The 12,426-nt window shown below is 52.4% G+C and overlaps 1 protein-coding gene across 4 annotated transcripts in view; it reads right to left on the bottom strand.

The window, feature by feature from the left end:
- The window catches only part of TSPAN11 (tetraspanin 11), a 64,139-nt gene extending 54,823 nt beyond the window's left edge, over positions 1 to 9,316 (bottom strand). Inside the window, exons 1-2 of one of the 4 annotated variants that reach the window (XM_070453165.1) lie at positions 8,932 to 9,315; positions 6,416 to 6,528 (exon numbers count right to left, since the gene is read on the bottom strand). The gene's annotated coding sequence lies outside the window, so the exon portion shown is untranslated. Of the gene's footprint in view, positions 1 to 6,415; positions 6,529 to 8,931 lie in introns of all 4 variants that reach the window. The other 3 variants (XM_070453168.1, XM_070453167.1, XM_070453166.1) reach the window with 3 other exon arrangements.
- Between the last annotated feature and the right edge of the window lie 3,110 nt (positions 9,317 to 12,426).

Raw genomic sequence — 12,426 nt, 5'->3', positions numbered from 1 at the left:
AGTATACTAAAAGACAAACATACACATAGTCATGAAAAATAGAGCCCAAAGCTACTATTGATACTCATGGTAACATTGATTAAGGATAACATTATTGTTGGGACTTCCCTGGAGGTACAGACTCAGCTCTTCCAATGCAGGGGACGACCGTTAGAGCCATGGTCAGGAATCTAAGATCCTACATGCCATGTGCTACAACCAAAAAATTTTTAAAAAAAAGTATTTAAAGGATAACATTATTGCTGTCGATGGTGGTGTTGGTCTAGTACCAAGATCTGCTTCCTGCAACTCATTTCACTTTCTAGGGCCCTGTGCTTAGTCTCCCAGTTGTGTCAGACTCTTTGCAACCCCACGGATTGTAGCCCGCCAGGCTCTTCTGTCCGTGGAATTTCCCAGGCAAGAATAGTGGAGTGGGTTGCCATTTCCTTCTCCAGGGGATTTTCCTGACCCAGGGATCGAACTAGTGTCTCCGAACTAGTGTCTCCTAGTGCCTTGGTTGTGTATAAAGCAACGATTACAGTTATGTGCAGCCTTGAAAGTCTTTCAGGCCTCGCAGCTCCACCCCTCTACACCTTGCCCACTCCACCTAACCATCTATGACGTTTGCCTGCAAAAAAGAAGGTTTAGGTTTGAAAGGCCAAGGCTAAGAGAGACAGTGGTCTTTGACTTGAGCTGCATCAGAATCCCTCGGAGGGCTTGTTAAAATGCAGTTTACTAGCTCTGCCCAAGTGTTCTTGAGCTGACAGGTCAGGCAGGCCGAGCCGGAATGCTGCATCTCTAACCAGCTGGAGGAGGCTGAGATCTCCCTTTGAGAACTGCTGCCTCAGGGCAGTGCTTTTCAACCTGAGTTGCACTGAATGTTGGGATCTCAGAGGGGGGACGCCCTGGGTGCGCTGAGCTGTCCATGATCTCAGCCTGGGGCTCACTGTTACCGCCCAGTGCTCTGTCTTTGCACAGGACCAGTTGCAACATTTCAGGCTTTGTGGGCCTCTGGCCTCGGCTGTATATTCTTTGTGTTTTGTTTATTTCGGCCCTTTAAACAGGTAAAAATCACCCTCAGCTTGCTGGTCATCCAAAAATGGTGTGCAGAGCCCTGGAGGACAGCCAGTTATGCAACTATTAAATCTAATGATGGAAACAGCGACTCACAATCTGTATTAATCACACAGTAAATGAAAACCAAGGTAGAAGGCAGATTGAGTCAAAGGAACGGAAGGTACCCTGTAAACGCGGCTTTTCCCGCTCACCTTTTACTTCTCACCCTCACTGTTTCCGCTAACACAGTGTTCCTTCTACATTAAAGAGGGGGCAGGCTTCCTTTCACCCTCCTCCTCCGGCTCAAGGTACCAAGACCTGCTTCCTACAATGTGCTTGTAACTTTCCGTTTCCAGTGACTTAAAAGCCCTCAGTGATCTGCTCAGAGTTGCCAGAAAGTGCTAATTGCTTTCTGAGCATTTATTTCTCTCCCTGTGCTTCTAGTCTGAGCTTCCTGTTTCACCCTCCCTCCCCATAGGGAGAGAGTTTTTCTTCTGGAATGAAACTCCTGGCTTCCTTAAGCCTCTGTGTGTGCCAAACACACCCCAAATGTGGAGCCGCGTGGCACCTCCACACGGCCCCTCCTCCCTTCTCTCCAGCCCCGAGGGCACTGGGTCCCTGGTCACCAGGCCACTCCCTCCCCTGTCTCAACTTATCTGCTCAGCTTTGGCAAGAAAATAACCGTGCCCGGAGCAGCTGGCAAGCTTCTCTGAATGGGACTCAGAACTCCTAGCGGAGAAGGCAATGGCACCCACTCCAGTACTCTTGCCTGGAAAATCCCATGGACGGAGGAGCCTGGTGGGCTGCTGTCCATGGGGTCACTAAGAGTCAGACAGGACTGAGCAACTTCACTTTCACTTTTCACTTTCATGTATTGGAGAAGGAAATGGCAACCCACTGCAGTGTTCTTGTCTGGAGAATCCCAGGGACAGGGGAGCCTGGTGGGCTGCCGTTTATGGGGTTGCACAGAGTCAGACACGACTGAAACGACTTAGCAGCAGCAGCAGCAGCAGCAGAATTCCTAGAGGCTTTTTGCTTTCTGATCTGTTCCAGATCCCAGATGAAATGGACAACACCCACCGCTGCTCCTTTCCTGTTCTTTTCTTCCTAGCCTTTAAAACTCACTAGAACCTGTGAGTGAATGACCTAAGCTGACTTTTAAAAAATGTAAATTATTTCAAGTAGAAGGGTGGAGGCCTAGAAAGGAAACAGCAGCCTCCAGAATTTTCCAAAGATATAAACCTTGAATGGGGATCTGAGGACACTTGATCAGCCCACTCTTTTAAGGAATTTGTTGTTGTTCAGTTGCTAAGTTGGTTCTGACTCTCTGTGACCCAATGGGCTGCAGCACACCAGGCTTCTCTGTCCTCCACTATCTCCTGAAGTTTGTTCAAATTCATGTCCTTTGAGTCGGTGATGCTATCTAACCATCTCATCCTCTGCCACCCTCTTCTCCTTTTGCCTTAAAGGATTAATTCTGCCCTAACTGGGCCACTATCCAAAAATGTGACCACATGAGGGTCCTCCTGGGCTTCCTGAGTCAGAAACATGAACAGCCTCACAGGACTCCACCCCTGGTTTAATGCTCAGCAGTTTCATCTTGGAATTCTTAATCATTTACCTTTGAACTTGTGTTTTGTATATGGAGTCCCACCGGACGGTGGGCACGTTGGGGAGATACACGCAGTATACATGCCCACTGCACCTTGCCACCAGGTCTGAGCTGGCATTTCTGGTGTCCCGTGAGCACAGAATCCCAGGGCATTCTTGCTGCATGGGGTTCAGAGAGCCTCAGAACAAGTACAATAAGCCCCCAGCATACAAAGGAGTTTGATCGTGTGAGTGCATTCGTTAAGTCCAACTTGCTGGTAAGTCTAATAACGTTAGCCTAGGTATCCAACCAACACAAAAGGCTATATAGTACTGTACTGTAATAGGTTTTATAATAGTTTTCATACAAATAATGCATTAAAAGACACAAAAATAAAGAAACATTTTTAATCTTACAGTATACCTTGAAAATTACAGCAGGACTAGCTATATCACCGCTGGTTTTACACTTGCTTCCAGACATCCTGGGCTTGAAATAAAGACACTGTACTGCTGTCCTCTACACACCACTGTACCAGGAACACAAATACACAGCCACTTGTAGAGGATGCATGCATGTGACAGTGTACCCCAGACACGGGGACTAACTTACGTGATTGGACATGTGAACGTACGTTCGCATCTTTGAAAGTTCATAATGTGAAGGTTCGTAGGTAGGGGGCTTATTGCACAGGTAAGGGGTTATACCGATGACATAGCAGCCCCTGAAGCGAGGCTCCCTGCTGGCCAGGAACCAGAGCTTGGTTCAAAGCTGACAGAAAGCCGTGCATTCTGAGAAATACCAACAACCAAAGGACCCCGAGACGGCCTGTCCTTTCCGATTTCTGCTACCTCCTGCGTTAGACACCCACTTTATACCGCAAATGATGACACGGGAGGAAAGCAAGGATGGTTAGACATAGTTTCTTTTCCTTTTCAGCCTTCCTTTATTATTACCAAGCCAAAAGTGGAGTGTGTTGATAGAATGTGTGTGTGTCAAGAAGTGCAATAGAAACAGTTTGAACCAGTTCCATGCCCTCTTTCTACTGCCCTGATAAGAATAAAATACCTGTGCACACACAGGGTTTACGGTAAGAATCGTTGTCACTTTGATGGCGCAACATATGAGTTAAAGGGCCTGTCTATTTACATTGAAAACTGGCACTGCCCAATGAAAAGGCATCCCCGACTCAGCGGACACAAGTTTGAGCAGACTCCACTGTCTGCCCAGCTGTGTGCTGGTTGCCAGGAGCAGAAAGTCAATACTGCGAATGTAATTTCCATCCTTCAGTAGTGGGGTGCAATAGTATTCTGCAACCAGGTTTTGGGACATTGCTTTTCAAATATGAGAACTCTCATATACGTCTATGAAAGGGGCTTCTGAGAGAGAAGTCTCTTTACAATATTACAAGAAACTTGGGCCTTCTCCTATCAAATATACTTCAGAGATCAGCTAACACCCTCCTCGATCAACCAGAAGAGGTGATACTTTCTATTAAACTTTTGGAATCAGTTCCAGGCCTCAAACAAACTGACACACACAGCTCACTTCTGTCCTTTGTTCTTTCCTCTTCTGAGTCTTTTATTTTTATTTATTAATTATTAAAAAAGATTTTTTTAAATGTGGATCAGTTTTAAAGTCTTTTTAAAATCTGTTATAATATTGCTTCTGTTTTATGTTTTGGATTTTTGGCCCCGAGACATGTGGGGTCTTAGTTCCCCAACTAGGGATTGAATCTGCACCCCCTACACTGAACAGCAAAGTCTTAACCACTGGACTACCCGGATGTCCCTCTTCTGAGCCTTTTAAACACAATAGAATTTGTCAGTAAATGACATAAGCTGATATTTTTAAAAAAACATAATGAAACAAAGCCGAAAGGCAGGCACTGTTTTATGGTCTTTGGTTACTTTTGTCAGATGGAAAAACACATTTTTCACTTATGTTGAAGTTAGGCTGATAAAACATCTTTCAAAGGCCCATATTTAAAAAGAAGAGGAGGAATCTGTACGTCAGGACGAGGGTGAGAACCACTGCGGGTTACTTACCCCCACTACCTTAAGAGAGGGTTTGAGAACACTTCTCTGGATCTAAGCAGATCAGGGACCTGGTCGAGCAATTTCCCATAACATTTCCTGAGCCTCTGTAATCTCTTCAGGTCTTGAATTCTTGGTATTTGCCAGCAAAGCTCCTTAAGCCTTTAAGAAGGGCCATCTGCGCACCCACCCCTCCCCCAGGGAGTGGGGCAGAAGTTCTGGAATATAACTGGCTCCTCCTCGCAGATCTTTGGGGAGGGGAATCGCCCAGCTGGAGGGGCATCCAGAGGTGGGGCTGGCCTGCAGGGTAACCTCAACGACCTGAACCCAGGTTAGGACCCAGAGACCATCTCCTCCGTTTACATGGCAGGAGACTGAGGCTTAGTGAGGTCACGGAAGCTGCTCAGGAGAAAACAGAGCCCAGATTCCAGGCTGCACTTTCCCGATCCTTCTCTGAGTTCCAGCTGTGGCCTGGGGGAGCCCTGCTTCCTGCCTCCTCCGCAGTCTGCACTCAGCTGTTCTCTGCTCTCCTCCTGGGAGTAAGCATTGTCTCCTCCACAACTGGATGCCCGGAGGTCAGGGCTGGGTCTTTATTATTTCTCAGGACCAAGGCTCACCCCCGAACCCCTGGCTCCCCTCCCCCCATCAGCTCTGCCCTCTGCCTGTGCCATCTTAGAAGTATAAACCTTATGGACCCAAGAACCACAAGTCAGCCCAGGGGGGAAACATATGAGAAGCAAGGTCAATGGCCAAAGGAACTAACAGAGGGCTCAGTCCTGCACTCAGGTCCCTTCTGTCCACTTCTCCCCAGTCTCCCTCCTTGACTAGTGACCTAAAACAACCCTACAAACAGCTGGACCTCCTTCCCCATCCCTGGGTGAACCACTGACGCCTGGCCCTCAGGGTTCAGCAAAGGTGGTGAGGAACTATATCCCAAACCCAGGCACAGCACTGGACATGGAGTCACCCCGCCATTCACAAGTGAATTTACAAGAAGCAACAAAGGAGGGACATTTCCCATGGCTGCTTAAACATAGGGCAGGGCCTGCCATCCGCCTCGGCCACCAGGCTCAAGAGTCAGTCAAAGAGAACGGCGTCCTCCACTGCCAACTACTCAGGAGGACCAGGTTGAGCAATCTAGAGAGAGACATATCTAGGCAGCTGGCCTGGGACACACCCGGGGGAAGACAGTGACAGAAGGATCCCCTGCATGTGTAGTTCTCCAATATCAGCGTGTATCCCATTCACTCTGCGATGCCTGCTGTAGCCTCCTGATTCAGCGCCCCATATACCCCTCGCTGCCATACCAGGTGCAGAATCAATTTCCCACTAGCCTTGACCCAAAGCTCAGGAAATTAAACCAGTTGCAAAAAATCAACCATATGATGGATTCCATGGCCAAGTAGAGACACCTGGTGGGATGATAGCTCTGAGCATCTGAACTTCCGCCTCTGGTCCTCCCCGAGTATGGGATATTCCCGGTCCCAGTACTGGTAGTGAAAGGGCACTATTGTCTTTGGATGCAACAGTTTTCTGGCTTTATTATAGTGGGAGGGCCCTTTCTTCAAAGGAAGTCCTACCTGGAAGCCTGCCTGTAATCAGATCAGCCCGGGGCTGGAGTGCGTGACCCCAGGGCCTGCCTCTGGGGCTGCAGCTCCCCCACAAGCTCCCAGGAGCACAAGGTGAAAGATACACGTCCACTCCTCACTGAGTCACTCACTCAGTCACTGACACAGCCTCTCGGAGCACCTACCAAGTTCCAGGTGAGATGAGCCGGCAGGTAACAGAACCCAGGCGGGGCCACCCCTCAGCAAAGCTCTCTGTGTGGTCGGATGCTGGCAAGAGAGGGTCAGACGGTACGAAGTGCTAGAAAGGAAACAGACCAGGGCGATGTGACTGAGGCCAGGAGGCAGCTGCTTTAGATAAAGGGTCACTTCCTCTCTGAGGATGTGAAATGTGAGTCGAGATCAGAATTGTAACCTGGAAAGATGCCGATCTCGACCAAAGACGAGGGAATAGCCCAGAGAAGTGAACAGGTCACACAGCAGGTAGGAAGCCAAGCTGGGCTGAACCCAGTTCTCCTCTCAATGCTTCCTAAGCAGCTACTATGAGCCCAGAAGCCTTGGTGACAGGTGACATCCAGGGGCCAAAAGAACAACCACACCCCAGTGTCTGGGGCTGTCAGGACTCTAGACACCCTCCCGGGGCTCCTTGGCAGGTCCAGCGTGGGGCAGGAGCCCCCGTGACCAGAGCAGAGAACTTGAAGCTGGTGAACTGACTCATTGGAAAAGATCCTGATGCTGGGAAAGACTGAAGGCAGGAGGAGAGGGGGACAACAGAGGATGAGACGGTTGGATGGCATCACTGACTCAATGGACATGAGTTTGAGTAAACTCCAGGAGTTGGCGATGGACAGGGAGGCCTGGCGTGCTGCAGTCCATGGGGTCACAAAGAGTCAGACACGACTGAGCGACTAAACTCAACTGAACTGAAATGAGGCTGGTGACTTGGGACAGAGACCTCCCTCCTCTGCCACCTCCCCGGCCCGAGCTGTGGAAGGTGCCCTGGCCACGCCCATGGGTCACACGAGAAAAACCAGCCGGAGGGTATGAAGGTCCCAGCCTGCCTGGAGAAGGCTCTCTGCCCAGTGCAGCTGCTCCAGGGCTACGAGGTGAGGACCCATCAAGCCAGCTGTCCTTGTGTACTGCTGAAGTGTCCACACCTAAGGGCCTGCCCTACAAACCTCACACGCCAGGGGATCAAGGCCGGCAGCAGGCACACACTCTCATCTCTGGAACACGCAGGGAAGCAATGAGAAGATAGCTCCTTCCACTGCCCGCAGAGCGGGCCCCCGAGTGTCTCTCAGTCGTGTCCGACCCTTGGAGACCCCATGAACTGTAGCCCTCCAGTCTCCTCTGTTCATGGGATTCTCCAGGTAGGAATACTAGAGTGGGTTGTCATTCCCTTCTCCAGGGGGATCTTCCTGACCCGGATCAAACCTGGGTCTCCTGCAGGCACTCCCCAAATCCTCGACTGGAACTGTGGCCCCGGCCCTTGGCCTGTGCCGTCAGAGCCTGCCTGCTGTCAAAGCACTCTCTCAGGACTCAGCCCACTTAAGCGGCCAGCCGCCTCGAGAGGTGGGCAGGACAGCAGTCATTAGACTCAAAGCAATGGGGCCCCAGGATGACAGGAGCGGGGGAGATGTCACTGGTTCAAACTCAGGTCTCGAAGGTCACCTCTAATGCAGCTGCCCACAGCCCCGGTCTCTCTCCACATGTCCACCTACCCGAGACGTGTCCCCAAGAGTCCAGGAGCTAGAGGGCCGTTGCGGTTTTTCCAGAAGCTCTTTCCTCTCCAACTCTTTGCAACCCCATGAACTGTAGCTGCCTCTGCTCATGGGATCCTCCAAGCAAGAATACTGGAGTGGGTTGCCATTCCCTTCTCCAGGGGATCTTCCTGACCTGGGGATTGAACCTGTGTATCCTGCACTGGCGGGCGGATTCTTTACCACTGAGCCACCAGGGAAGCCTTACCCCTCCACCCTGCCCCACAGCGCGTGCCCACACGCAGAGACCACCGGCGCTCACCCCTCGCCCTCAGACCTGAGACGCAGGTCGAGATGCCTTCCTGAGCCCCCTTCATGTTCTCCAGCCAAGTCATGTGTGTGGACACAGAGTTGGTGAAAACAACGCACCCAGAACCTTCCACACCTCCTGCCCTTCCACACAAGCCAGCCAGCTGCACGCTCAGGAAGGGGCAGGCCACGCAGGTGACAGGCCCCGCAGGGCCGGGTACCCCCAATACACAGATGTGCCCACGGACTTGTGGACCACCCTGCCCAGCAGACAGATGACTCCTGCGCGGAGAACAGTCCAACGCCTGGAGGAGACACACCAGCGGCCCGCATTGAGTGAATTTTGCCTGGCCTACAGAACCAAGGACCCTTCCGTGCTAGCTGGGATGGCCCGGGATCTGTCACCTCGGGTCGCGCATAAGAGCTGCCAGGAGTCAGGGTGGACAAAGGGAGTGACGTCTGGAGCAGGGACAGAGTGCACTGAGCTTCCTTCCAAGACACAAAGTGCATACGGGCAATCTCGGGAGGACAGCTGGGGACACCAGCTGGGGACAGGGCAGCCTGCACTGCGTGCCCGCCCCATCCTGCCCCTCCTCTCCAGAATGGGCCGCGGCGCTGGGCCCCGGGCACCCCCGACTCCAGCCCCCTCCCTTGGAGTCCCTAGCGGCCCCCTCCCGCGCCCCCGCCGCACTCACCGGCTGCGGGCTCCGCAGCGAGGGCCGCCAGGGCCGGGCCGGCTGGGGGGCTGCAGGGCTGGCGGGTCAGCACCGCAGCCGCGCTCAGCCCCGAGATCGAGATCGGCACTTCCTGCGGCCGCGCCCCGCCTCCCGAGCGCCCACCCCCGGCCCCTCCAATGCCAGGGCTCCTTCTCCCGCCGCCTCGCCGGCTGCCGGTCTTTGTTTGGGGTTGGTCTTTCTCTCGTTTGGAGAGGGGGGCGAATCCAGTGGGAATCAGGGCCGCTGGGCGGTGGCCCCGGGGTCCCTGCGAGGAGCGGGTATGGACGGATGGACGGATGGATGGATAGATGTCGGGCGGCCTGCAAGTACCCACTTGGGCGTCCGCCAGGGCTCGTTGGCCCCACCTACCCCGGGCCGGCCCCTAGTGGGGCGGGAAACCGGCAAGGTCCCGGGAGAAGTTGGCCGTGGGGGTGGGGGGTTGCCCAGGGACTCCAAGAACCAGCCCTTCTTGTCACAAAGATCCTCCCTTCCCTCCTGCCCACCCCCGAAAGCCCCCCGAACAAGGACGACCCCATCACTGCCCTAGCCGTCTGGGAGTCTTGTGTGCTGTCAGTTTCCCATTTTCTGGGCCCTGGGGGAGCCAAGATCTCCTTCTGGATTGGAGGAAAAGGAAAAGAAGCAGTAGGGCCCGACCCCCACCCCCCCACCCCGGACTTGTCCCGTCCTGGCCTCCTGCAGGGGCAGAGCTGCCTAAACTGGATCTAACCGGCAGGGCGAGACCGCTGCTGCCATTTCCCCAAGCAGCAAAGGCCAGAACTTATCCAACCCGTGGTCTCTTAAGACTTGACCACAGAGAGCCGGGTTACCCATTTGCCAGACTGCTGGGTCAGGGAATACAGTCAGGGGAGAGCTGACAGGCCTCCCAGAACTGTGAGAGGTGGACAGAGGGGAGGTGGGGTGGGGGGTCTCGGAAGGAGATGATGGCCATAGTCCCCATAGAGGAAGACCTGAAATGGCGGGGGAGTGACTGGGGACGATGCAACGGACAGCTCTCTAGAGCTGTTGGGGGGGGGGGGGGAGGGGGTGTGCAGCTGAAAGTCAATGGGGGCAGGTCTCAGGAAAGAGGCCACCGTGGTGCTGGGGGTGAGGGAGCCAGCCCAAGGTCTGGAGGGCCGTGAAGCTGAGTTGCAGGATGAGTGTAGACGGGGCAGAGCGGGCCTGGCTGAAGACAGGAGTGGTTGAAAGAAACTGTCCCAGCTGGAGGGGGTCTGCACGGTGCCAGGGGTCACATCACTGGAGTGGGAGGTGGGGGGGGACAGGTCCTGCAGGGCCCTGGCTCCAGGGATGCTGAAGAGGAGGCGGCATTAGACTTGGTGATGAGTACATCTTTGGGGGCTTCTGAGAGAGTCTCTTTCCTGGAGGTGGGGAGGGGGGAAGATAAACCACTATCCCTCACCTTTCAGTTCAGTTCAGTTCAGTCGCTCAGTCGTGTCCGACTCTTCGCGACCCCATGGACCACAGTATGCCAGGCCTCCCTGTCCATCACCAACTCCCAGAGTTTACTCAAACTCATGTCCATTGAGTCAGTGATGCCATCTAACCATCTCATCCTCTGTTGTCCCCTTCTCCTGCCTTCAAGCCCTTTAGGAGCATCTAGACCCACTTGGGTGAACTGCTTCTGCTCTGGAGGCCTCTGAGGCCATCCGGGCTCCAGGGCTTCCTGAGGGCTCAGCTGCTGGGGAAATGGCATCCAGTTCAAGTTCACTGTCTGCCCCTTGTTCTCTGGCTTTCTCACAGTTGTGTCCCCAAGAGTCCCTCCCATTGACGCTGGGCTGTCCATCTCTGTGCACAGCCTGTTTCCCAGAAATCCACCCTGAGACAGAGGGTCAGTGAGAAAGAAGAGGTGGTGGGCTGGGCAAAGGAGAGGCTGTGGACCCCTGGCACTGCACTTGGGGTGAAGGCTGAGCCTGTGGTGGGAGAGAGGACAGGGCAGATGGAATATGAGGGCCTCTCCCTGACCTTCCACGGCCTCTGGGGAGGACCTTGACCTCTGGGGAGCACCTTAACTTCTAGTGAAGTGACACAGATGTGCCAGAGAAGGTAATGGTAAAGAAAAAGCCCTTAGAAATGGGTGGGAGGAGATGTAGAAGGTAGTTTCAAAACGGTGGAGGAGAGAAGAAGGAGGAGGCTTGAGCAGAGAAGAGGCTCTGGGGGTAAGGAGCAGGAGACGTGCGTGCTCATGGAAGTTAGTGTTGTTGAAACAGTAATTAGAAAAGAGAGGGCTGGAAAATGTTCCAGAGGGACCTTTTAACAATATGAGAGGACCAGTGACAAATGAACCTCTGGGCCAGGTTGTCCGCTTTCCAGCACTGTCCCTGGCAACATTAACATCGAGAGTAGTGAACCCATGGAAATGTGATACTTAATTTTAAATTTCCCAGTAGCCGCATTAAAAAAAAATTTAAAAAAAGAAACAGGTGAAATGACTTTTCATAATACATCTTATTTAACACAGTATATCTAGAATGTGATGACTTCAGGACACATCAATATAAAAAGTTATTAAAGAGATATTTTAGATTTTCTTCCTACTGAGTTTCCAACCCTGGTGTGTACTGTACACTCATAGCACCTCTGAGTTCAGATGCTCCCTTTTCACTGGAGATGTCTGCTCTGCATTTAGATTTCATAAAATTTAAGATTGAGAAAGTAGATTTATAAACCTAAGTTGCTCGACACATACTTATGCTTTCCAAAAACCAAATCGAATGACCAATTTCTCATTTTTACTGATTTATTTCTTGGTCACACTGTGTGGCATGCGGGATGTTAGTTCCCATACCAGAGATTAAACCTGCGTCCCTACAGAGGAATTGCAGTCTTAACCACTGGACTGCCAGGGAAGTCCCTCAAATGGTCAGTTTTTACATTTAGGTTAATTAAATTAATTGAAATAAAACATTTAGTGCTTTAGTTGCACTTAACGTATTTCAAGTGTTTAGTAACCACACGTGGCCCGTGTTCCCATACCAGGCTCATGGTTATGAAATCCTAGACTTTAGTCTTTGCTTTGTCCTCACCTTCTTTGAAAGAATGGGCCCGTGGTCCGCTCCAGGTGCTGCTCCACCAACAAGCGCCTGATCCGTTCCATTCTGTTTCACAGGACACGCTTGGAGAAGATGGCAGAGTGGCTGAGGATCCAGCCCCTGTGGGGAAGGAAACTGGGAGTCGGCTTGGACCACTTTGGTGAGGAGAGGTAAGTGAGATGTGAGCTGGACATATTTCATTCCCTTCCTCCTCCTGTGTTCATGTGAAGAAGGCCATGGTTTCCTGGTCAAGCTGGCTCCTCCAAAGGCTCTCCTTATGCAGGCCAAGGACCCCCCTGTCATAGCTCCCCACACCGGCCCCCTGAGCTCTGAGCACTGAGTCACAGGTGCTTGAGCTTGACTGCTGGGTCCTGGCTCCTGCATCTGAAAAATGGGAAGAATAGTCCTTCATTTGGGCTTCCCTGGT

This window comes from Odocoileus virginianus, chromosome 23, assembly GCF_023699985.2.
Source record: "Odocoileus virginianus isolate 20LAN1187 ecotype Illinois chromosome 23, Ovbor_1.2, whole genome shotgun sequence".
NCBI classification, from domain to species: domain Eukaryota; kingdom Metazoa; phylum Chordata; class Mammalia; order Artiodactyla; family Cervidae; genus Odocoileus; species Odocoileus virginianus.
Note: the sequence above shows the minus strand (reverse complement) of the source record. Positions and strands in the feature narration are given on the sequence as shown.